At 45.9% G+C, this 25,811-nt stretch overlaps 1 long non-coding RNA gene across 1 annotated transcript in view; it reads right to left on the bottom strand.

The window, feature by feature from the left end:
* Positions 1-2,068: 2,068 nt before the first annotated feature.
* LOC308068832 overlaps positions 2,069-25,811 on the bottom strand; it is a 38,110-nt gene continuing 14,367 nt past the window's right edge. Inside the window, exons 1-2 of the long non-coding RNA XR_013930154.1 lie at positions 4,084-25,811; positions 2,069-2,478 (exon numbers count right to left, since the gene is read on the bottom strand). The exon at positions 4,084-25,811 is cut by the window's right edge and continues 14,367 nt beyond it. This is a non-coding gene — a long non-coding RNA (uncharacterized lncRNA). The remainder of the gene's footprint in view (positions 2,479-4,083) is intronic.

The following is a 25,811-nucleotide window of genomic DNA, read 5'->3' as shown; positions in this document are numbered from 1 at the left end:
TTCTTCTACTTTTTTCTTTTTCTCTTTCTTTCTTTTACTTTCTTTTTCTCTTTCTCTTTCTGTTTTTTTTTCTTATTTTTCCTTTTCTCTTTCTCTTTTTTCTTTTCCTTTTCTTTTCTTATTTTTTCTTTTTCTTTTTCTTTTCCCTTTTCTTTTTCTGTTTCTTTTTTTCTTTTCCTTTGTCCTTGTCTTTGTCTTTTTCTGTTTTCCTTTGTCCTTTTTATTTTTATTCTTTTAATTTTTATTTAAATTTTTGTTTTATTTTTCCACTTGCACATTTTAAATGTGCAGACCCATTCCCACCAGTTGGGTATGTCCCAGTTCAGCCAGGTGCTGTTGAGCAGCAGCAGCACAGCCCCTGCATCAGTGCCTGACCTCCCATGGTGTTTTTAAAAGGGTGATGTAGGCAAGAACAGAAAAAGTAATTTCCTCACTGTCACTGGTTAAACACAATTTTTTTTTAAAGCTGTAAAATAAAATCCATAAAGAAAGAGTAGGCTTGCACTTTTTCTGTGATGACATTTGATAACTGCGTTCAGACCATTTTTATCACTTTCCTGGTGGAATTTCTTATGCTGCAATTGTACCGATCCTCTTTTCTTTGCACAAAGTGGCCTCTCCACAATTCAGCCTCATCACAAAAAAAATAATAAATAGGTAAATGCCACCAAAAATCCTGTTGTCATCACAAAGTGCAGGTTTTGGTGAGCTGGTTTTGTTACCCTCCTGCCAGACAACCCTGGAGAGGCTTGGGCAGCACAGGCAGGGGATGCACTCCGGGGTGCGTGCTGCCAGCTCCCCTTGTCCCTGAAACAAACGCCCTTGCCCCCCGTCTGGGCATCAGCTCTCACTGCTTGCAAACACAAGGAAATCACCGCTTTCAAAGGACTAAGAAGCAAAAAGCAGCTAGGCTGCTGGTGGTCCCCTCCCGGCTGCAACCCCAAGGGACAGCAAGACAACCCATGAGTGGGAGGATTGGGTCCCCGATGGACTGCTCTGCCCTTACCCTTCCAATGTCATGTTGCAGGGATTTTGGTGATGCTCACAGGGGTTTTTGCCAAATGCCGGCAATAAAATCCCATTGATGCACCCTATTGCTCCTCTTTCTAGAAGGAAAGGCTCTTGAGCCTTCATTTTAGGATCCCCTTGTACACTGAGATGGTCATGCTTTTTGCAGTGAAAAAGATCATTTTCAAAATTTAACCTTTTTGTTTTCAGAGAAATGTGGGTTGAGAAAGCAAATGTTTTCCCTGGATTTTACAAAATGGAAACAGAAGTGAGGGGAGGAAAGACTTGGGAAAAAATTGGAAAATGGATCATTTTAGGTAAAGAGAGGCTTTAGTTTTGAAAATGCCCTCTAATAAATTAAAACGAAGAGATGAAATATTCAACTAAAACATGAATGAGAACTCCCTCAATGTCCATTAAAATGTTATTGTTGAGCTCCTCCTACCTTCAGAATACCTCACCAAAAGTTTGCAAAGACATGGTATGAAGTTGGTTACACCTGTGGGTTACGGGAAGAGCATCACAGCAACACCATTCCCTTCACATCAGATTTTCTTTAACAAATGCAAACCCTGGGAGAAGGCAGGTTGCTGTATGTCCTGGCTGCACTCATATTCAGATGCCTAATTATTCCTTGCCAGATTCAGAGAGGCACTGCAGACCTCCCCTTGAGAAAGGCTCTTCCAGACTCCTTACGATTTTCATCCTGAGCCCACAGACAAGAAGAGGCAGAGGTGGAGGCACATGGGGTGGGACCCACACCCAGGTTTGGTTTATATGGGTTTAAATCCAAGGTTGCTGCACCACTTGTCACTTATGTGTTCTTGTCAGCTTCACACATGCATGAGATCAAGCTACAGCTGGCCAAAAATTCTGCAGTTAAACTACTTTGTGAAGGAGCAAGGTGAGGCAGGTGTCCCCACACAGCCCTGGGCCCCTGGAGCCGGGGATGCGCAGAGCATCTCAAGGGAATTCCCCATCCCAGCCCGTGTGGGGCAGCCCCATCAATAAACCCCCTCCATTCCTCCACCTTCCTGGCCAGAACCTCTCATTTCTGCCATTTCTCAAAGCCACCCTTCCACTTTTAGCCCCAGAAATGGCTCAAAGGAGACATCGAGGTTTACGCAGCAGTGTGTTATTCAAGTCATAGAATCTAAAAAAAGTCTGCAAGACTGATTTGCCATTTTCCCCTTTCCCTGGCCAGGCACTTATTCTGCTGGGGATCTTGGGGCAGCCAGGGATTAATTGATCTTCCTCATGCTCCTGCTATTTGCAAACACTCCCAGCGCCTGCTCCTGAGGGAGTAAGTTAAAGTTCCCATCATTTGGGAGCACTGGCCAGCAGCAGAGAGCTGCTGAAGCATCCTGCCATCCCTTTGCAAACCAGCCTGAAGACCCGTGTGGCATTACAGCTCCTATCCTCTGGTTACCAGCCAAACGCCACAGTCCCTCTCAGGAAAGAAAACATGTTCTGTAAATACAAAAAGGGGACAAGAAATTATATTAACCTCAGAGAGATGGAAATCTGGGATCAAGAAAGAGAGAAGAAAACATTTCAGATTACCAACAGTGGAGAGTTGCCTCCATGTTATTTTAACCAAGGGTTTAAGCAAGGCAGATTTTCTTTCTGAGGCCTCTCTTCGTTGCTGCTGCTCCCAGAAGAGACCGTGGGCTTCACCCGCTGCCCACGCTGCCATGCTGCAGGCAGCTCCTGCGCGCCCTCCCCCCTGTACAGCTGTCCTGAAGGAGACGAGAAAATGGGAACACATCCTTGCCACCGCAAGCTGAGGTCAGCCAGGCTGCTGTAATAATCATGGAATCACAGAAGGGTTTGGGCTGGAAGGGACCTTAAAGCCCACCCAGTTCCCAGCCCTGCCCCGGGCAGGGACCCCCCCCCAGCCCAGGCTGCTCCCAGCCCCATCCAGCCTGGCCTGGAGCACTGCCAGGGATGGGGCACCCACAGCTGCTCTGGGCAGCCTGGCCCACCGCCTCGCCGCCCTCACGGGGAGAGGTTCCTCCTGATATCTGACCTGCATCTGCCCTCTCTGCGCTCAAAGCCACCCCCGTGCCCTGTCACACGTGCCCCTGTAAGAAGCCCCCCCCAGCTTTCCTGCCGGCCCCTTCAGGCGCTGGGAGCTGCTCTAAGGCCCCCCCGGAGCCTGCTCTTCTCCAGGCTGAACAGCCCCAGCTCTCCCAGCCCGGCTTCCCAGGAGAGGGGCTCCAGCCCCTGCCCATCTCCATGGCCCCCACTGGGCTCAGTCCCACAGGTCCACATCCTTATGCTGGGGGACCCAGAGCTGGAGGCAGCACTGCAGGGGGGGTCTCACCAGAGTGGAGTAGAAAGGGAGAACCACTTCCCTCACCTTGATGGCCACACCGTTTTTGATGCAGCCCAGGATACAGCTAGCTGATCATTTTCAGATAATTCTGATGATTTTCAGACTGTACCCTGCGTTTGGTTCACTCTTTCCCCCTTGGCTTGTTTTGAGCTAGTTGTAAGCGACAGTGCTGTCTGGGATCATTCCTGCAGCACAGGGAGCGACACCAAGCTTGAGCTTCCCACGGAAATAAGCGCTGGCTGCTGAAAGCATCAAGTGTGAGCAAAACACGACAGGTCTGATGGGAAAACAGGAGGTACTGGGGGCAGTTCCCCAGCTGGGATGCTCCCAGGCAGTTGGTACCGAGGCAGGGATGGTGCCAGGGCCATGGGGAGGCACTGGGGTTTGCACAAACCCTTTTGTACCCAGAAGTGATATCCCACTGCACGATCACGTTTCCATTGCATAGTCACAGGGACGTGGCTCAGAGGGAAATGAGGACCTGGATACTTTCATGCCTCCGTGTACGATTCACCCAGCAGCATCCAGCATGATGGGAAGCAGCCAGCACGCCTCGGTACTGCACCACAAAAAGGCTCTGGCCTTAAACTTTCCTTTCCCAGGCCAGAAAGAGAGCAAAGCCCCACATCCCTGTGCCTCCCTGAGAGCTTCCCTCCCTTCCCAGGCAACCAAACCCGATGCCAAAGTAAACCCTTCAAGCTGCAGTTTCCGAGAGCATTCCTCTGCTTATTGCTTACACATGGGTGCCGCTGGAGAGCTTCCTCCCGTCCTCCATGCTCGCCCTCGGGAAAGGGGCTCTTCCAGCAAATACTGAAACTTCTGCTTTTATAACCGCGATATAAAGTCCTCCGTCAACATTAGGAATCATTTAATGAGTCTGGCAGGGATCACCCACTTCAGCTGCTTCGTAGCCAGCCAACCAAAATAAATCAGTTATTATGGCAAAAGGAATTTCTCTAAAAGCCGTATCTCAGGCAGTGACAATGGGGTATTTTTTTGCGACAGTAAACTTTTAATCCACATCCCCCCAGAAGAACAGAGCGTTACAAAGGGCTGGCCAAGCTCTTCTGATCCAAAGTGATGCATAAATGGGACCTGACATTAATCTCCTCCTGCCCAGAGCACTATAATGGGACACTTTACAAGCAGTGAAAAATTTTAACTAGGAAGGATTTTCTGGGGAGAAAAAAAGAAAAAAATGCCATACAACACCCTAGGCTAGAATAGCATGAATCCAGTTAGTGAGGCGAGTGTTTGCATCAAAGGAAATTCATGAAACACAACTCCAGCTTTTTGGGGTCTTTGCTTTACAAACAAGGAGCCTAAAGCACCACGCTCCCTAGCACCACAACTTGTTCCTTAAAGAACTAGAGCCACATGCTCACTGGGGGTTAATTATCTTCCCCCCCCGCCCCCCAAAGGAAATGAGCTTTATGCCAGGAAGGCCCTGCAGAGCGGTTCAGAGCATCCCCTGCCACACAGGTGAGTGGAGCCGGGCAGTGTGACCTGGTAGCATTGCAGGGATCCATGCCAGCCCAGAGCTCTCTCCATAGGTGGGACATGGTCTCTTTGGAGACCCCTCATAATGGCTGGGCTGTAGCTGTCAGCAGGGAAAGCCTCCTGGTGTGCTCAAAAGCAGTCCCAGCCCTTGAGTTTGTGCCCCCCATCCCCTCCCCAGGCTTCTTGGCATGAAGAATTTGGAGAAGCTTCCACAGGAACTGAGATTTTATCAGATGTGAGCACCCCTGAAATATGAAAAATTACCTGAGGAACATGGTAAGCACCACTTGAATAAATAACCTTCATAAACATGGCGAATGCTCACCTTGCAAATATACAAGATAAATTGCAGTAATTTCTGTGAAGCATTCCTGGGAGTTTAACTTCTACTCTTGGACCATCCCAGGGCTGCAAATTGCCTTGCAGAGCCTGCGGCGATTTCTGCATTAATTTCATGGGCTGCTGCACGGGACTCAGTTCAGCTACTGAGGTTTGCACCCGGGTTTGCTCCAGGATACACTGGGCTCCACCCACCCTTCAAGAGATGCTCCGTGGTGGGAAGCAGCTGCCACCGGCTCTGTCAGACATAACAAAGTAGCTCTGCACACGTCCTTCCTGAGGCTGACCCGAACCCACCCCCAAAGTGCTTCAGTGGGGCAGGAAGATTGGGACAGGGACACAGTTTCAGCATTTATCAGGTTGCCTAAGTCAGCTTAAGGATTAGTTGGGGTGGGGAGGTGGGGGTGGGGGTGTATGCTATTGGAGTGGTGTGTTTAGAGCAAAGTCCATCACAAGGGATAATACGGATAAAAGCACTGTCATGATTTATCGATGGAGGAAAGGGACATGGATTTAAAGCTCAGACCCTGCTCTTGGAAAATCCATTATCAGCTTTTTTTCCTTTTATCATAGGTTGTGCCTCTAGTGGATGTCCAGCTATGTGCTGGGCTGGTCCTCCTGCTCAGGTGGAGGTGGAGTTCTGTCTGACTTGGAATGCCAAGATCTGTCCCGCTACCTTTTCACAGTGACACCTGAATTAATCAGGACCCTTATGAAAATAACAGTGGGCAGAAACAAGCTGAAGGTCAGCTGTTTGTCCATGGAAATACAGAGAGGACCCAAGGCTGCCCCAGGAGAATGGATGGTCCAAGTCCTGCAGAGGAGGATGAGAGAGATGGCACAGCACACTGGGAGCTAGGGCATGGAGCAGTTAAATGGCTGAAAATCCAATGTTACAGTTTTATAGTGATAACAGGTGGAGCTGTACGTTTGAGGAGAGAGCAGGAGTCGACTCTTCCCACGTCTAAAGGACAAATTCTCCTCTGTGCACTGATGGGACCTTCATCAGCATTGGTCCACTCACCCAAGGGTGCCTCTGAAGGATGCCCGGGAGCACTTTGGTCATACCCTAGCAAACACCTGCCTGGTAGCTTGTGCCATTTCTTTTGTCACAGAGATGGAGGGTGGCAGTAGGAGGGCTCCAGTGGGTGGCCTGGGGCTTGGGCAACCCAATGGGATATTCCTCAGGCACCCACCTGTTGAGGGATTTGGAGGGCAGCTCACCTCTTCCCTGTCCAATTCAGCTGTTCTTTTGGGTTTCTTAGGACAGAATCATCTCATCAATACAGGGAAAATCACCCAGAAAAAATTGAAAGGCAGTTAAACTACATAAGATAAACCTTTCTCTTCTCCCAAGCCATTTTTATTACTTTTTTGACTTCTCTTTTAGACACCCCATCTTTTCTTTCCAGCTAAGCAGAGCTGTCACAGCAGTAGCAGAGCCACACATGCACTGTGCAGATATACCATGTGCTGAGGCTGTTTCAGTGCACTAGGATGCCTTCTTTGGATGCAAATATCTTCATATATACACACAAACACATGCTAATGTCTCCAGAATTGCTGCAGCACAACAAAAGGTAAAATGGCAACCCTTCTAGTAGTCTGCTCCCCGGTCCCAGACAGCTGGCCCCATGGTAGCGTTCACTGAAATCATCCAGATCCAAGAAATGAGCCAATTTCAGTCATGATGAACATACGAGAGAAATAAACAGGGGGAAAAAAGGCATAATCATTTCAGGCTCCATTAGGAATAACTAATAAAACTCAGTGTTTGCCAAGTGGAAAATAGCTATCTTGATAAGGGAAAAAAAATTAATAAATTAGTTTTCAACATCACAAAGTGAATTTGGCAGCACAAAAAGCCACGCAGAGTTTAAAGAAATACCAGAGGAAGGACCTCTGTTAATAAGTGACTTCGTATGGGTTTATCTGGCTCTTTTTCATTCAGGCTGTTTGTTGTTATGTCTAAAATCATGTGTCAGTGTATTATATCACACATAAGCATGGGCACTTCACACGAGCGCAAAAAACCACAAGTTGATGCATGAAGAGTTGTGCCTAGGCTCGGAAAGCAAGGAGACCTCGGCAGCTTCACCCTCTGATTTACGAACAGCTAATTCCCTGGCTAAGAACAGTCCCTAATTCCAAATACAGTCAGGGTAGTGATGTTCAAGGGGGTCTTTTATTATAATTAGACTCTCTGCTTGTAGCAAAGTGCTGTGGTGCTCTGGGAGAGTTATTCCTAATAGTGCAGGAACAAATCTGCTCAGCTTGTGGCAAAAAAAACATATCCACGCCGAGGGGCTGGTTGACTGAAGTCTGTAGATGTGTGGGCAGCTGCCATTTAATTCCACATCTCAGCTATTTTTCAATTACCTTTCACTAACCTCTAATTGAGATCTGAAATTAAAATCAAACAGTATGGAGGAGCTTTAGTTGTGAAGACCCAGTTGTGCTGTTTACCTCTTTGTTTCACCCAAAAGCCTTTTCAGGTCCTTATACTGCTTTTTTTCCTTATTTGCTTTTCCGAAATAAATTACTTATTAGCAAAAAGTATTTTCTGTGCTCTAATCCCACACATAGGACCACACTTCCCATTGGTCTGGGGAATAAATATAAATTAATCTGGCTTCCAGTCTGGAAGAGACACCTTTAACACATTGATATGCTGCATGGCAGATTTGTTTCTGGAAATTGCTCCTCTTTTGGTCCTCACCATTTGAGTATAATTAGACTTTTTGCATTTCCACTGGGAAATCCATACAAATTACTAATCATTCCTGGCTGGACAGCTTTGTGGTGCTAATGAAACCCATTTAACACCGTCTCTTCTTTCTGTTTTATTTTCTACTTTTTATTTTTGATTTATTTTTCTATTTTAGTTCACTGAATTCACATCTGGTCATATACTGAGCCCTCAGAGACTGGGTCTGCCTTCTCTAACCACAGAAATCTTCTTCCTGGGGAAACACATCGCTCCATGCTTTGTCAGAAACAGTGGGATTGGAGCCCACCATCTGTTTGAGTGCCACCTTCTGCTCTTCACTCCAGGACATGCACAGCATGGTGTGGGAAAAATGAGTTGTTCAAGGCTAGAATACAGATAGTCCTTGGAAAAACAGGGAAGAACTCAACTATTTTCCTCCCCAGGTAATGGATTTGACATTGCTAGGTCAACAAAATTTTGTGGTTTTGCATTGGCTACAGATCTGCTTCTGCCCTTGCCTGCAAGGTTGGTGGCAATGTGGCATCCAGGGCCTGGGGTTTGGGATGTCCCTCAGCAGCAGCCTGGTCCAGCTCCTGCAGGCTGGTGTGCGTGGGAACACCACGGCCAGCTGTCCAGCTCAAGCTCTTGGACTTGAGAGCATCTCCATTTTCTATAACACATCATACCAGCTCATATTACTTTTTAATGTCACCACAACCAGTCTTCTAGCTGTATTTAATCTTATTTTGGAAGGAAATCAATTCATCTTTTTGTTTCTAGACTGAAAACCACCATAAGAGACATCACCTTGGAAGGTGATCACACATCTTTTTGGCGTGTCGAGCACGAGGACCACAGGATGTCTGTGCTGAGAGAGGATGGGGCATACCACATCAGCAGTCACAAAGGGCTTTCACAGGATGGTATTTATCCCAGCAGGATTTGAGTGAAAGAAAGATCTGCTCCCAAACATGGTGTTCATCATATTCCTCCTGCAGGTCCTTGAGAGTTTGGACTGAGAAGCAGGAGAAAGATGACCTTTGCTGACAAAGCTGCATGTACAGAGAGAGAGCCCCCAGCAGGAGAGCCCCCCTCAATAACATGCTTCTCATGAATCTCCATGGTCTTATACTTCCCCTAATGCTGTTTCCAGCTCATGGCATGGCTCAGTTCACCACAGCCTCCAGGCCAGCCAGCATAGAGGTCTTCTGGGCACATTTTCCTGCAGGATGTCCCTGAAAGTGGCAGTGGCACTGACCGTGGCAGTTGTATGGCTCCCAGGGGCACCCACCACATCCAGCTGAGTAGAGGGACGCTCAGCTCCTTGCACTGGCTTGCTTTGGGGAGGGAAGGGTGCTGGGGCACAAGGATCTGCTGTTTGGAAGGTATATTGGAAGGAGACCTGATGAAAGGTGACTGAAATCACCTCAAAAGCAATCTGGGGGGCATTAAAAAAGCTTTACATCACAGGATCCCATTCCACATCAATCCCTCTGGCTACAGTGAGGCAAGAACTGTCATTTCCTCATTATCATAACCACCTCTTCTCAGGTGTTGAAAAGCAAAAGCACTTTTGCAACATGGCCCATTTGCTAAGGACAAGAGCGATGCTGGAGATGCTGCTCCTCTCCACTTGTCTCTGTAGGCTAGCGTATATAGTACTGCTATAGTGTGTGTGATGCTATATATACACACCATATACTCCCATCTGCCTTCAAACTGTTTTGTGTGATGTCTAACTCAACATACACCATGGTTTTTGCTTGAAAGCCTAGTGTGAAATCCTGTGTTAATTGAAACTGGGGGGTGGGTGTCACCTGTAGAGCTGGGCAATGTCTCCCCCCTGGCTCTGTATCACAGGAGGGTTCATGGAAGTACATGTCAGTAGGGATGAAGTGACTGTTGATTTTCCTGCTGCAGTTTCTATTTAATCAGTTTCTAAAATATCTGCTGCTCTGAGCACCACAGTTACATATTAAAAATGCTATTCAATGAATTTCCATTTGGATGTGATTCCTGGGCAGTTTATCCAGTTTCCGCTGAATTGCACCATGCTCTGCAGACCAGGACCTGCTCCACGCCAAGCAAGCGGTGCCCAGGCTCGTTAGCCCAGGCTCGGCGTGGCATGGGCAGAGTTGTGCTGCATCACGTGCCAGCTTGGACCCAGATTAAATCCAGCCACTTTTGGATGGCAGAAAGCCCATGCTAATAAACCCTGTTGAGTGAGTGCAGGTTGCTGCAGCACCAGCACCATCCTCACCATCTTCCCCAGCATACCGGAGAGTCGTGACTCCAGAACTGATGGGCAGTGAGGACTGTCTGCACACCCATGCAATCGCCCTAGCTCAGCCAGATTTGGATAAATCAAAGGGGACTGGTGTGAGGAGATGGAGAAAATGAACCCCCAGTACCCCCATCCTGAGCAATGCCCAGTGTGGTTCATCTGGAGAAGCCACCTATGGTGACAGTCCCTGCAGTCACACCGTGCCCTGGTGGAGAGCGTTTGTCTTTGTCAGGTGACAGAAATAAAAAGAAATAAAGTAGATGTTAAGAGAAAAATAGCTTTCCACATCTCATGGGAAAGTAAAAACTTTGTAATAATACATTCCCTGCTAAAAATATTCTGTAGTACCAAATCGTGCCTTTGTCTGTGTTTATGTCACAACTACAGGATTGAGACCTGAAGGCAAACGCTTCTGTTGGTGTATAGGGAAGAAATGTGCATAGCAGTGGTGGAGGTAATTTTTTAATCACAAATCCCTACTCTGAGAACAACCATTTGACCAAATGCGTGTTTTTCTGCATTAAACCCCCCTGGATATGGGTTGCAGCTCCAAGAGGAGAAGTGGGATCCCTCGCCACTCTGATCTGCCTCCAGGAGGGATCATGTCGCAGTGCCGGGTAGCACTGGCTGCCAGCACCCGGCTGCCGCTCGGCACACCGCCGGTACCCAGCGGTGCAGCAGGGAAGCATCGCTAGCCTTCCTCCCCCTGCCAGCACCAATGCCACTCAGCCCAGGAGCTGAATTTTGGCCGGTTTCTTGGGGAACTAAATGGCCTGTCTCTTTACCCAGGGAACCAGAAGCTCATTACGAAAAGTTGTTTTGATATTCCTGCTGGAAATCCTCGCCCAACAACACATTTGATAATCATACATGGTCTCATAGCTAGATACACTCCTGCCCATCTGCTGGCATGGCAATCTGCCTGCTCACCAGATGGTACGCTTGATTCACAGGGGCAGAGGTGCCAAAAAAAAAGATGGATTTAGATGACACTGTTAGTGCCACCTCTTCTGCATTCCCTCCGCGGTGACAGCTCAGACAAATTAGTGCCACAGCAACAAAGAATTCCTCTTAATAAAACGCAGGAATTAGAGATGGAAAAGACCTATTAGGTCATCTACTCTATCTCCTTGCCAGTGCCTGATCATCACGTTAATCTTCCCAAATGTGAATATCACCATGGAAGAAATAAAAGACAGACTGCTTCCAGATATCAGCAGTTGCCAACAACACGAGCAAGATTTCAGCTTGTGCCTGAGAGAACCGTGGGGACCATCTGGGGTGTCAAAATATATTACACAAAAGTTCAGCCTGGAGGCAATCTATGTGAGAGGAGACCCGTGACAGACATAAAAAATGCTCACGTTTATGGGAGGATCTAATAGCAATGGTGGAGCGTAACGCACAAGATGTCATCCCAGGAACTCAGGCAGATGCGCAACAGTAGATACCTCCCTGTGCCTTGGGAGGCTCGGAAATGAGGAGGTTCACCAGCAAATTAAGTAGCTGGGGACATAAATGGCCCTGAAAGGACAGATAAGCTCCATTATTCCTAGCCCCCCCCCCCCCATCATCCAAGTGCTCCATCATTACTTTTGATGGCAAATATACCAGGGTTCTAAATGTCTAATGTGACAAATACCAAGCCACCCTGTGTCATGCTTCACAAAACATGTCCTTTCTTTCCAGTTGGGTTGGGATAGCTTTAACAGCATCCATTTTAAAACTACAAACTTCCTAAACCTTTTCAAAACTTTACAACCCCAATCCAGCTCTCATTTCAGGTCTCTTATCCAATATGGGGCAGCGGGTTGAGGGGACACATCAAACAGAAGTATAGCCCCATTTCAAATTCAATATTCAAAGTGCTGCCAAACATTTAGTTAAAAAAGTGGAAGAAATGGCAGAATAAAAGGAGTTCTCCCCAAATGTTGCTCTGAACCTGACATAAAGATAGTTAGCATCTCATTGTGTGGCAAAAGGTAAGGGTGGGTCCTCTACAAAGTTCTTGGCTTTTCCATGAGCTGGCTGGTTTTACACTCTCATTTTTCTCTCTCTCCTTGTTTCCACTGTCAGTCCCTAAGGTCATGTAAATAACACAAAGAAAAGACAGCCATTCAGTCAGTGTTTTTCCATGATTTTCAGGTCCTGTCTTTCCTTCATGGTTTGTAGAAACCATAATCGCTCAATTAACCTAATGAGGTGGATCTTAGAGATTTCAGAGGACTCAGAAGCTCAGCTCTTGAAATTCCTGGAATACCTCCATTGTTTACTTCCATATTGCACCTGTGATGGGAGTAATACCCCCAAACCTATGCTAGATGAATAAATAAGTGGAAAGAAAGGAGAGGGAGGTCTCTGGAGAGCCAGGACATCTCCCTGATGGATTGCAAGGGGAAAGGAGAGAAGGTTCCTCTGCTGCAGGAGGCAGCAGCACAGTGCCCTGCACAAGGACTAGGGAAGGACATCAACAGTCAAGCTGGCAATCAAGGGTAAATGTTCTAAGAGCCAGAAGGAAACAAGGCAGAGCTACTTTTTTTTTTTTTTCTTTTCCCCTCAAAAATTGGAGATTTTGCTGTGGCAATCTGCTGACCTCATTTCTTCCCCTGTAGCAATAGCTAACCCGAAGTGAGAGCAAGGATTTCGCTCCCCATAAAAAAAGGCATCTAATGGTACTAAATGCCTGCAAGCAGCTGTGATGTATCACATTCTCCATTGTGCTGGTGGAGAGTTAAAAACAATTCTTACTGAATCTTATTATTTTCCATGTGACTTTGCAGTAATATTACATGGCAATAATGAAAAGGTGATGCTCTCCTGGCAGAATTTATTCAAGGCATAGGGTTATAAAAGCATTGATTTTTTGAAAGACCATCTTTGGGAAAGGCTGCAGAAAGACTTTGGAAAGGAGCATTCAGTCTTTCATGAGGTAATTAGCCAAAAATACTACAGAAAAATATCCATGAAGGAGAACACAGGTTAGGAAGGAGTGTTCTTAAGCTGGTGTGTCATTGGGTTGTCATTTTTTTCTCTTCGCTTAAGGGAAGAGGAGAAATCCCTTGGTTTGCTCAGCTTACAAATAAATCCCCATTAAAAATGAGCAGCTGAGAAGGCAGAGCTCTGAGGGACTCCCCACAGCATCCCGCTTTGCTCCGCACATCCCCGCAGTGCCCGCTCCCCTCCCGTCGGATGGGGGCCCTGGGGTAGGCACCACTTAGAGTGGATAAAGGTGGCAGCATCTGGCCTGTAAGGAATTTGCTAGGCCAGGCAAAGCAGAGAGGGTCCCTGCAATGACCCCACAGTGAGACAGACCCCACTAGGAAGAGATTAGGACACTCTGCTGCCTACAAGTACAATACAAGTCCATTAAGGACAGAGAGAAATTGCCCTGCGATTGTATTCTCTGGCCCATATCTAGTACAACCATCACCCTTGTGACCATTGGGAATATACACAATTATTGTTCCACAACTGCTAAAATGAACAGCAGATTGAATGCGGCGAGTTTCCTCCTTTTTCTTTGTTTTTGGTTGGTTTTTTTTTTACCCCCGTGAGGAGAGCTACCTCTCAGGCAGTGATGCGTGGGTGCTGAGTGCTCCATGGCTGGCTGCCGCGGAGACGTGCTGAATGGGATGCTCTTCTCGTGGTCCTTTCTTATTTTTTACGCTATGTCAATCTTGGAAGCGCATTGATAGGAGATGTCAGTCAGTGATCATTTACAAAAGCCGGTCAGAAGGCTGCTCATTTTGTGTCTTGGGAAAGGAGACGAGGAAGAAGAGCAGCCTCTTTTTTTTTTTTTTTCCTTTCATGAGCAATAAACAGGAATATCAAAACTGAAGTGAAGCCACTTTAAATAATGGCAAGTTTCCGAAACACTAGCTAAGAAAGAGATTTAAAACCACAGTGAAGCATTGCAGCCATTGGGTTTGGAAGTGGAAAGAGTCCTTTTGGTTTAGCAGCATGCCCTCTGGGAATCAGGGTTTACAGGAACAATTAGAATCGCACCAAGACAAAAAAGGATGAGAAAAGGGAAAATGCATCTTATACTCCAGCGTGCAAAGTGAGCTTTAGCTGGGAAAAAAAAAAATAATAAAAGAGCCAGCCTCTCATCTATGGATGAGCAAAAGCTTTTTATCCAAAGAATTGAGATGCTTACCTTGGCTCCCCAAAATGCAATGTTAGCAAAGAGCAGCGGTTGTTGGGATAACCATGGACACTCGGCTAGAGAGCAGCGGGTCCACTCCACACCATTTCATAGGCTATTTCTATATATATTTTCTTTCCTGTTAAAATGTTGCCCCTTATTCCGAGTTTGAATTGCCTTTCCAGTTCCAGGATCTCATGCCAGTTTCCACTGGATTAGAAAGCTTTCAGAAGTCTCTTCTACATGTTGCCATCCTGAGCCCCTTGCAGCTCACCTCTGAATGCACGCACACTTTGCTAAGCCAGACATCAATTTCATTAGCCAGATACTATAAGGTACATTTCTGAAGGATCACATTATTTTTATAATTTTTTATTTTTTATAATTCTTTCTAAGGCCTTTCCACTCTCTAGAATGAGGCTTTTCAGCAGTAAATAGTCAAAGACCTTTTACAGTGGAAAAGCAACCCCCCAACACCTTCAGTGCAGGTGGATGCAGTAAGTGTTCCCTGATCACAGCTGAAGCCAGTGAGATGATGAACATGAATGTTGTGCCTTGGTCCTCACCTGTCCTTCAGCAACCAAATGGGTTGGAAGATGCTCTCCAGCCTCTTCCAGGACCCCCCCACAGGTTCACCAGCCACTCAATGAGAACTTAAAGTCAGCTTTAACCAGTCTCTGGAGACGCCAAAAGTATGGGACCAGGCACTACAATGACCCCAGGGAGTGGAGCATTTCCAGATGATGGTCAAAACCTTAGGTGGGCTTTGTCTTCTGGAGGTGCCAAAGAGCACACAGGACACCTGGAAGTGGCATTTCAGCTGGGCACTGGGACTAGCTGCACAAGATACTCCCCATTTCATCAGTCTCCTGCCTATTCCTGACAAACAAGGCAGGACAAAGCAAGGCATTAGCTTTCAACCTTCCATTTCTTCAACGAGCTTCTGCAAAAGCTATTTTTGCAAAACAGGCTTCATTTTATTTCTGTGCTTTGCTCTTGCTGCTGAACACACGGTACTGAAATCAAGGAGAAGAGCGTGAAATGAACTTGCATCGCTTAAAAGAGCTTGATTGATATGAAGTAAAGCATTTCCCCTTGAATTCACAAAGTGGAGCTAGCATTTTTAAATCAACACTCCTCTTTATGAAAACAAGTAATTATTCTTTCATTGAAGCCAGAGCCAAAGTCTGGCAAATTACTAAAGTTAGAAAAATGCAAATGTTATATTAGTCCGGAAGACTGCAGTTATGTTTCATTAGCTCAGACTCTTTCTGAGTTCCATAATGTATTTTCCCTGTTTATTTTTGTGGTTAACTGGAAGCAAAGGTCCACCTCAGCCTGTGGGTTCAACAGAAAAAGGATGGGTGACACAGGAGGACACCGATCATCTCACAGGGATGCTGCAGTCCCCTCCGTGCCAGGGACTTCCAGGGGCAATGACACCTGCCTGAGCTTCCCAGGGCTTTGCCAGCCCTCTTGAGCCCTCTGTGCACTGCAGGCAAGGGGGAATGTCAGGCAAGGGTGTGCGGTTAGGAGAGTGCCAGGTGATGCCACCCCCTCCGCTGCCACCACTGCATCAGCACCAGCTTGTTACTGCGTGGCTGAGCAAAGTCAGACGGAGTGGTAAAATAAAGACAGATGGTAGCAAGATTCTCATTCAGGCCTCATGAGTCATAGCTCATTCACTGGGATCCTTGATAGAAGACATGCTTATTTCCAATTTTCCATTTAGCATGGACGCACTTTGCTTATGAATACACCCCCCGAGCAGCCTCCTACAGTATTTCTGCTGAGATCTCCTCCTCTGCGATGGGGAAATCAGTTAGGTTTGTTGGCAGCACAACATCCAGCTCCCCAGGGGCTGGGAAGCTGGTGGATGCTAACGGCACTTAGCTCACAGGCATGTCCCAAAGATTAATTAGTGGATGACTGTTAGGTGCCTGAGCAGGGCACGCACATGCCTAACAGGTCTGGGGCAGCACTGCTGGGCATCCTCACCAAGCCTTGGCCCTGCGGACCTCCCAACCCACTGGATCCTCCCATGGTCAGCCAGCCCATCACTCCATCAAGGCAGCAATTTGGTGCATCATTATATAGTTCAATAAAAGCCTTATAGGTGACAGCTTGCAGAGCTATGTGGGAACCCCAGGCTGCAACTCTGCCCTGCTGCAGTCACTTGAAAGTAGTCTTTGAAGTATTCATTTGCTTTGGAAGTTGCCCGTCATGCTTGATTTATCTGGCTCATTCCATAGATAGTTAATTAATCCCCTTCCTTGAAAACAATAACAAGTTTATTGCAGTCTGAGCAGTTTCCTGCTGTATCCCAGTTTGGCATGCCGGGATCTGCATCAGCACACTGAGCTTAGGGCTGTCCCCATCTTCCTTGGGTTTGTGCTTCCAAACCTTCTTCTGCCGGTGGGAAACTCCCTGGCTCTCTGGAGGGCTGCCAGCCTGCTGATGAAGGACCAGATGCCCAGCAGCAGCTCTTCCCTGCCTGGACTGGTTATAGCTCTTTTATAGCAAGAGAAAAGAAGCTTCTCTGCAGAGGCACTGAAATGCAATTGCCCCCGTGCAAAAGCTATTACAGACTTCATAGCTATTTTAATGCAACTCCCATCAGTTTAGCTCGTAACATCTACAATCCCAAGTGATACTAGCTGGGAGCAATGAAATGTGGTTTCCCTGACCCCATTGGGAGTAAGGGAGCAAAACCAATGCCTTACCTTACCCTTATGACAGCCTAGAAACATGTAAAAGCTGTTGTGTTTTCCTTAAGGAGGCTCACTCTCTGCTTTCTCCATGGAGGAGCGGAGCAGACCCTTTCCTCTCCTTCTCCATCACCAGCCAGGGCTGCTGCTGCAATTACCCTGGCAAGGGCCCAATTAAAGTGTTTATCATCAACCTTTCTAAGCGTCCATATTTCTGGCATGGCAAATAATACTGTTCATATGCCTCAAGGGACCTGTGTAAGATCAAATTAATTTTTCCTGGAGTGCTCAGGGGTGTACAGTTAGGCGATGCTATATTACAAATGTGCAAAATACTTTTGTTTTTATTACAGCACCTGATCTAGTGCAAGGACCGTTGCACCAGCCTCTCAGGGTGTAAAATACATCTCAATGTTGAAAAGCAATGCGTTACAAACTACTATCCCCAAATTGAACCTCATCTGGACTATCCAGCCGCCCAAGCCTACTCCTGACAGATTTGCTTGTACATAGGAGAGAGAAGCATGATTAAGAAACAGGATGCAGCCAGCTGAAATTGCCCATAGAAGACAGAATATTATATTGTATATGAAGGACTTGCCTTGCCAGGGATGTAAAAGCCACATCTCCATGCCTCTATGGAGAATGAATCCACACCAAGAGCAAAAGGCGGAGCTGTCAGAAACATTAGCAAAATAAAAGGTTTATTGCTGTAAAGTTTCAATTAAAGAAACTTGAAAGTGCCAAAAAGAGCAGTTGCAAGCCACAGAAGCCACCTTTAAATGGTTCCCTGCGCTGTTTGTTATTTTACCTGTTGTTTACATGATGCTTATAGTGTGTTTCAGATCAAAGAACAGCTACTGCAGCCTGTTGGTAAGCCTTCCCTTCAGAACCAAGCGTGCTTTTCCAACCGTGCTGATGATGTGCAAATAAAGAAGCTAAAGAATGAGCTTGGCTGCTTTTGTGGCAGATAGAAGTGTAAGGGGAAAAGGGCTTAATTCTGAAGCACGGACGAGTTAAAAATCCAAATAGAGCTATTTCCTTCCCATCTGGAAAGCCAAGCTGCCCCACAGGGAGGAATCAGCTTTAACTCACCCCAGTTTCACAGGGTGGCTGCATCAGATGTGCTGCACTTAGTGTCTCATGGCTCTTTATTACCCATCTCTTTTCTGTCTTGCTTTTAAGATGGCAAAATTGTGATGAACTGATGAGAAGCTTTCAGAGGAGTCCCTTTCAGAGAGCAAATTCCTCCACAAGCACCTTTGCACCACTTAACTGCTGGGAAAAGTACAGAAACCTTCTTTTATGTGCTTGATGAAAACACAGAGCGGCAAAGTACAGGAAAAAAAGACCTCGGATCAAACTTTAATCATATTTGCAGTAAATTAAGAGCAGGTAAGGATTGCTCTGAACTTTTTCCCCCATGTTATTTCAGAATGAAGCCATCACATGAGAATCCCTTTAGCAATTGTGTATTTCACTTGTTTTAAAGAGTACAAAATCAGAAGTGGAAATGCATTGCTTAGAAAATTAAATACATATGGGAAACATAAAAGAATCAGCCTGAAGAGCAAACTTGTGTACTCTAGGATTACTGTAATTGCACAGACACCAGCCATACATGTCCAAAAACGAAGACCAGATTTGATTTGAGCTCTTTGGTGCGTTCATATTTTATAGCCTACTCTAACGGTCACAAGCCACATAATTAACCGAGAAAATATAAACAACATTTTCAAGCAATTTGTTTCATTGTCAGTTCATTTATGAGGTGAAATGGTATATTTGCTCACATTTCCAAAATTCACTATACCAAAGGAAGATGAAAGAAGTTCAGCCACTAAGCACAGAAGCCAACATTTTTTTAAAATTACTTAATTGCAAACACTTTCCTTTTAGGAACCACTTTGGGAGACACCTTAAAGGGGATTTGTTTTCTGAATGTGTTGAGTATTTAATTTCTAAAATAACATTTCTTGCCCTTGGCACTCAAAATGATGAGTCACTTGTCAAATCTTGGCCCACACTGCAAAAAACCATAGGAAGAAGAACTGCCTAAAAGTGTTTGAAAAAGGGAAGGCAAAGAGCAGAGGAGGTGGCCAAGATTCAAAAGAAGAGCATCTTTTCTTTGGAGCCCAATTCCCCAAGCACAGGGAGGTGCGGATGAGCATTTTGGTGACAGTGAGAGGAGCTGTGTTTCCATCCTCTCCCACGGTCCTCTGCCCAGGCTCTGCCCCTGTTACAGGCGGTGGTTCCCTGCTGATCTAAGACCATTGCTCACATACCAGCATGTGGAAAAAGCAAATCTCATGACGTATTTTCCTTGGGATGCATCTCACAAAGCATCCCCACAAATTTAAGTTCCCTACAACAGCTTTCACTTAACCTACAGTTCAGGTGTAGTTAAAGGGTGGGTGGGGAAAGACACCCTGGTGGGTTTCACATCCTAAAGGTGGACACAGAAACTTCGGTCACTGCCTCTACCCTTGGACACTGGGACTTTAAGACACTGTGAAGTTAATAACACATAGGCGCTTTGCTGGTCCATGGTCTCATTACAGAACATCTCACACCACCGTTTGCTCCACATCCCTGGGATGACCCAAGGAAGAGAGCCTGCGAGGAGCAGCACGAGGTCCATGGGCATGAGAAGAGTGAGGTGGCCTACCTGCACAGTGCCCACGTTAGAGGACACCAGTAGCAAGCTGACTTGTTAAAATTTCAGCAGATAAATGTGCCTCATACTGAGGCATTCAATTCAAGAGGAGTAAGTTTTGGCAGACTTTCTTCTTACATGAGCTATTTCTAACTTAAGAGTCTAACTTGGGGTGCTAGTGTCAGCCTACGATATCCTATATCGAATGCTGCCATTTTAGAAGCTGCAGTTTTAGATATTTCAGATGTCTCTATGAGGCTTGCCCACTGAAAGAAATGTAAGTAACTCTTTAGACCTGCTTCAAAAGACTTTTTGTTTTTAAATTTTTTGAGATGGCTTTAATGAATAACAGATGACTCGACCTACAAAAAGCCTGAATCAGTCATTGTAACTGTTCGTTGCATATTGAAACTTTTATCTTCATGCTTTCCTTCATACTATTTTTTTTTTCAAAAATAAACATAGAATAAGCAAATAAATGCATTTCCTTTAAAGTGCAAGTGATGTCTCAAGAAATCTGAAGCTTTAGTAAAATAGATTCATTGCTCCAGAATGGACAGAAAACTGTATTAATACAGAATAATTGCCTAGAGTATTTTCTGTCCCTTGTATAAAACACAGAAAGTTTTGAGCTGGAAAGTCAGCAAAAAAGGGGTGGAGATCACCTCCTAGATTGCTGGAAACAAAGCTAGCAAGGCTATCGTGGGCAGGTGAACGTTCTCCTGTTGCTTGTTTGGAAGTAGCTGGGTGGACTCATAATTCTGCCACAGTCATCACTGTCATGAGCTAAATATATTCACTTTGGGGGAAAAGCCTAAAAGCGAAGCCATTCAAAAGGCAGCTACATTGAAGCTGGAACCCATCAGAGTTGCAGAGGTCATTGCTGGGCGTTTGAGGAGTCTACGCCATGGCCAGACCGGGGTTCACAGCAGGGACACTGTAGGGACACCCACACTGGCACCTACTATTTCCAGACCTGCTCGTGATTTTCCACTGCAAAATGGCTTTTCTGGAAAAAGACTCTTTTTCTCCCCTTAATGGGGAAATGACAATTGTGATTTGAAAAATATTGTTGGTTTATGGTCTGGGAAGTTTTGACACCACCATGTTTGCCTCCGTTTAAAGCACTGTCTCTCAGCCTTCAGTTTAAACAATTTCAAGTTGAAGGATCAGTCATAAAATGACCTCCTGAGTCAACAGCTTTTTTTAACTATAAAAAATATTAAGTCAAACTAACCCGGCTATTCCCAAACCATTTTGATGTATAGCTTCAAAATACAGTGAAGCGGTACAGTAAAAATATAGTGCTATTTTTGATGCAATTTAATGCATTTTTTAAATGTCTGAAACATATTGCATAAAGTTGGACTTCTGCTAAGAAGAGAAAATGAAGCGAATGGAGAGTTGTTTCACTTCAGTTTTTGAGGTACATGCCTTGGTTTTGCTCAGGAAAGGTGGGCTTATATCCAGGTGCCACCAGTACGTCCTGTGTAGACCATGTTTCTTAAGTGACCTCAGGGAATGCATTTAAAGACTGGTTGATTTTTATTAAAAAAAAAAAAAAAGAGAGAGAGAGACATAAAAAAGCCAGCAGCCACTTTTTTGAGTACATTTCCCCCATTGCCTATTTTTTGGGGGTAATAGTAGGCGCTCTGTATCTCTCTGCCTCTCTTAGTTACCCATATCCTTTGGAAATTTCTTCACACTGGGAAATTTGTTCCCCTGGCTAAAACGGTGATGCAAAGGTATTTCCAGTGGTTTGTGCTGGGCGAGGTGGGGATCGGTCTGTAAGGGTCAGGTTCATGCCCAGGAAAAGCCCTCCAAGCCCACTGCAGGAGGGCATGGATGGCCCCAGGACAGCAACCACAGGACTGCCCCAGCCTCTGGCTTCTGCTTTAGTCTGGCGTTTGTGTGTGTGTACGTATTTATGTATTGCATAGACATATATATACATGGGGGGTTTATACACATATACACGTACACATACACGTACACGTACACGTACACATACACATACACATACATATACATATACATATACATATACATATACATAAAGGTAATTTTGATGAGCAAGAACTTCCCTTTTGGTCTAGATTTCTTGAGAGTTTTATTAAAAACTGAATTATTTCAGCAAGGATTTTGCAAGTAAGAGTGGCTTCACTCCAAATTTTGTACTTTATGAATTCTGGCTTGGAGGAGGAATCGGTGCTATAAAACCACAGTTGTCCATGCAGAAACCTCAGCAGATAATCCTAATCAGGAGAGACTCATTAAATCACATTTAACATCGTTCATTCTATGGATAATTAATAAAGCAATCAGCTGGAAGCACCCATACAAGGTATGGATGGTATCATATAAAAAACTTTCACATGACTGGCTGGGTAAGGGTTTCGGTGCTGGAAAGGTATGAGAAAACCATAAATGCCTCTTATTTATGCAGAAAATGGACAGACAGCCTTCAATAAAGAAAAAACTCAACGGAGTCGTGAGGGCTCCTATATGCTGCAACCTGGACCCAGGAGAAACCTCTCTGCAGGGGCGCCCGTGCCTTTGGTGGTCACAGCACATTTCCACTGAGACCAGCATCCCACCTCGACTGGGCTATGGCGGAAACCTCCATAAACAAGGCGGCACAGAGGCAGCAGCATCCATCAGCAGCCAATTCATTATACTAAATCCAGTGAGGATAATGAAACCCGCTGAAATATGGGACTAAAGGCCAAGGCTGGGTTTCCCTGGAAACCATAGCATTGTATTTGCTAACTTTTGTTATTCGTAAACGTTGCCCATGGTATTTCGGCATCGCTTGTCTGCCAAGGGAAACATCAGGGTCTGCGCCAGCATTTCCCCCGCCCTCCCCTCCAGCCCTGCGTTAGGACTACTGTAACTAGTAATTTCTTACTAAAAGGATAACAAAAGGTGGGGGGTTTTTTATCTTTCCCAAGGTTTCTCCTTTATCTTAATAAAGACACTTATATATTCTCATAAATATCTTGGCCCACATAATATCTCCTTGGCTCTTGCTAATCGCCAGGAGGAAATAACTGACCTCAGTGGGGCTGCGATGATAACGTTGGTATTTATCAAGAGAAACTCCTACGAGTCTTCTTTTCATTTTTACTGCGGTCCAGCTGGGGTATAAATCAAATAGATATCAGGACTGCTCATCCATTGTGATGGATCTTAGTGCTGCTGTCATCATGGGGAAGGACATCCGCGCGAGGAGATTTGTGTGTATCTGTCTACTTCAGCTCTGCAAACGAGCCAGTCATGTCATCCCTGATGGAAATGTTAGCACACAGCGGGGATATCTGGAAAAAAGGGGTTTTGCTCAAGGTAATAAATAACTTAGCCAGACCATTCATTTTTTCTAGTCATAATTTTCAGTCTTTTATCTCTGTGTCTTTAAATGGCAAGGGAATTTCAGGGCTTTTTACACACTATTCTTTAAGCAAGACAAACTATTTTTAGCAACTGAGTTTTAGAAGAGCAAGCAGAGTGAAAATGAGCTGGGCTTCCCAGCACAGCATTTTTAATGCTCAGCAACACTTGTTCCCCCCTATAAGCACCTGCAGCCCCCCAGAGCAGCACCAGCTAGCCAAGTGTAGGCGAGATGCTTTGGCAACCTCTGCTCAATCAAAGCTGCTGTGTGCACTTGCTCATCTCCCTTAGGTGGAAAACAAAGGTGATTTTTACTATATTGTGTAGATAGAGGACTGCCTTGGGCCCAGAGATGTGTTCTAGTAACAAGCCCCAGCCCCACATGCAGTGGGAGCCACAGCTGCCTGCTTAAGAATGTAAAATGAAGATAGAGCTATGTAAACATTAAGCAACAGATTAAAATATTGCCACATTTTACGAGAATGTACATAAATATCTTCCAGAAGTTCTGAGCTGTTTTATTATACATGTTTTGTCTGCCAGCTCTCCCCTTTGACCATAAAGGCAGCTGTAAAATTGGCCACAAACAGGCTGGCTTCGGAGTGAATGACTTCTCTGCTAGCACTCAGAAATGCAGGAAATATTTAGCATGCGGCGTCAATGCCTGTTCCTTCTTAATAGGAAGGAAATTCCCCATTTCTTCTTATCCTGCATCACTTCAGCCACAGTAAGGGCCCTGGTATGAGCTGCAGCATCCCCTTAACAGCCTACTGCAGCATGCAAAAGTTCAGCAACATTAAGATGCAACCCCATGGCAGGCAAATTGTTTATGTGTCTATTTGGTGTTATTTGCAAGCTTTTGCTTATTTTCCCCCTTTTTCAGCATGAGAAAAATGTGCATGGTTTCACACCCATAGACCCCACTAGCAGCCTGCCAGCCAGCCCCACTCCATGGGACACAGATAATCCCTCCGCGCAGCCTCACCCTGCAGACATGAGCTTATATTTTAAAACAAAGGAGAAAAAAGATTTTTTGTGGTTTCCCACATTGCTTGCATTTCCTTTGTCCCATCATGTTCTCATTTTGCCCTCCAGCAAGTCTCATCAGCCTCAGCAGCCCATTGCTGGGGCTCAGTCCACTGTTGCTCTGCAGGACCTGCTGGGGAGCTCAGCAGCACGTGTCCCAGCAGACTTTCTGGTCTTCACATTTAGGTCTGGATTGCAAGCAGTTCTCTGAAAGCCTGATTCTGACCTCCCTGGCTTTGGGTTCTAACGCTACATGCACGTCACTCCCACGTGCAAGGGTAGCTCCTCTAAGCCAGTGATGTAAAACGGGTCAGAGGGAGGTTGGTGGCTGTGGTGTAGCTCCAAAGAGGGTTTCCCAGGACACTGTCACTGCCCAGCATCCCTCCAGCTCCCCATGGATGTTCAGCTCTGCTCCAGGGCTTGGGCAAGGTGGTGAGGATGTGATGCAGAGTTCTTCTCTCAGGCCCCAAGGGTAAAGGAGCAAGAGGTGTAAAATAATAATGCTGGGGCTATAACATTCCAAATTTTGGCACTGAAGAGCTTCTAGCCCCTGTACACATACACATTGCCCCACCAGTCAGGGACATCTCAGCCTGAGCAGGATTGGTCCCCCCCCGACCAAGCAGTCACAGACAGCTGGTACAGCTCAGGGTGCTGTATTTTACTGGGTATTGCTGACAAACTGCCCATGGAAAGGGAAACACGCAGGCTGGCACGGGGAAGGGCTTGTGTCTCACATTTTGCACATAGCAGAGGAGAGGTGCTCAGCCAGACATGCACCATGCAGAATCCCACCAGGATTAGGTGTTTCTGCAGCTGAGCAGGACCTTGATCCCTACCCCTTGAGGGGAAGGTAGCAACATCCTTACGAAGAGCAGGGGATGCTGCTGGTGCAGGACGGTTTCTGTAGGCACGGATGGAGGAGAGGACCCTGTGAGACAGCATCTGCCTTTAATTGCCTTGTTCTCTTTCTCATCTCTCTGCCCGTTTTTCCTTTCATGCCTTCTCTGTTTTCTTGTTGCAGCATCCACCTTCCTCCCTCACTCCTCACATCTCCCTAGGCTTGCATCCCCTCTTCTTTTCATCACCATTTCAAATGCCCTGAAGGTTTCGACTTTTATTTCACCGTGCCTCTTGCTTCCCTGAATGCCCTCCCCTGGGAATAACGCTGGGGTCTCCTCTTTCATTCACTTCTGAGCTGAGTTAAAAGAAATGGGACGATAAACCCACACAAAGTCACTAGCACCCGGGTTTCTTTTTGATCTTGACATCCACAAGTCGTAATAGAACCAAAATCAAAACAGTCCAGAAATTTGGCACATCAAGGGTTTGGAAGGAGCAGTTGAAAGGAAGATTTCCAGGATTATTGGGTTTTTTTTAAAAATGAAGGTTTTGGAGAAATTTTGCTTTGAAACAATGTCTTGCAAACAAAGCCATTCCACCCTGCCAAATGATTTCCAGTTTCTTGCGGTAAGAAAGCTGCGTGCTGGGAAAGAAAAAGGGGAAAGAAAATGCTGAGCCTTATTTACCATCACTGCACTCCTGTAAATGTGCACAAACCCAAACCACCCTTTCAGCGGGTGTATGGTTCACATGCCTGTGGTCCCTGCTCCGGGTGCCCCTCGGTTTAACCCTGCGAGACGGCAAGAGACTGCCACTCGCACATTGCTCCTGGTCCTGGTCCCCTTCCAAGCACAGGAGATTTTGTTTT

Source organism: Falco punctatus, assembly GCF_963210335.1.
Source record: "Falco punctatus genome assembly, chromosome: 8".
In the NCBI taxonomy this organism is placed as follows: Eukaryota; Metazoa; Chordata; class Aves; order Falconiformes; family Falconidae; genus Falco; species Falco punctatus.
This window is presented reverse-complemented; position numbering and strand designations above follow the sequence as displayed.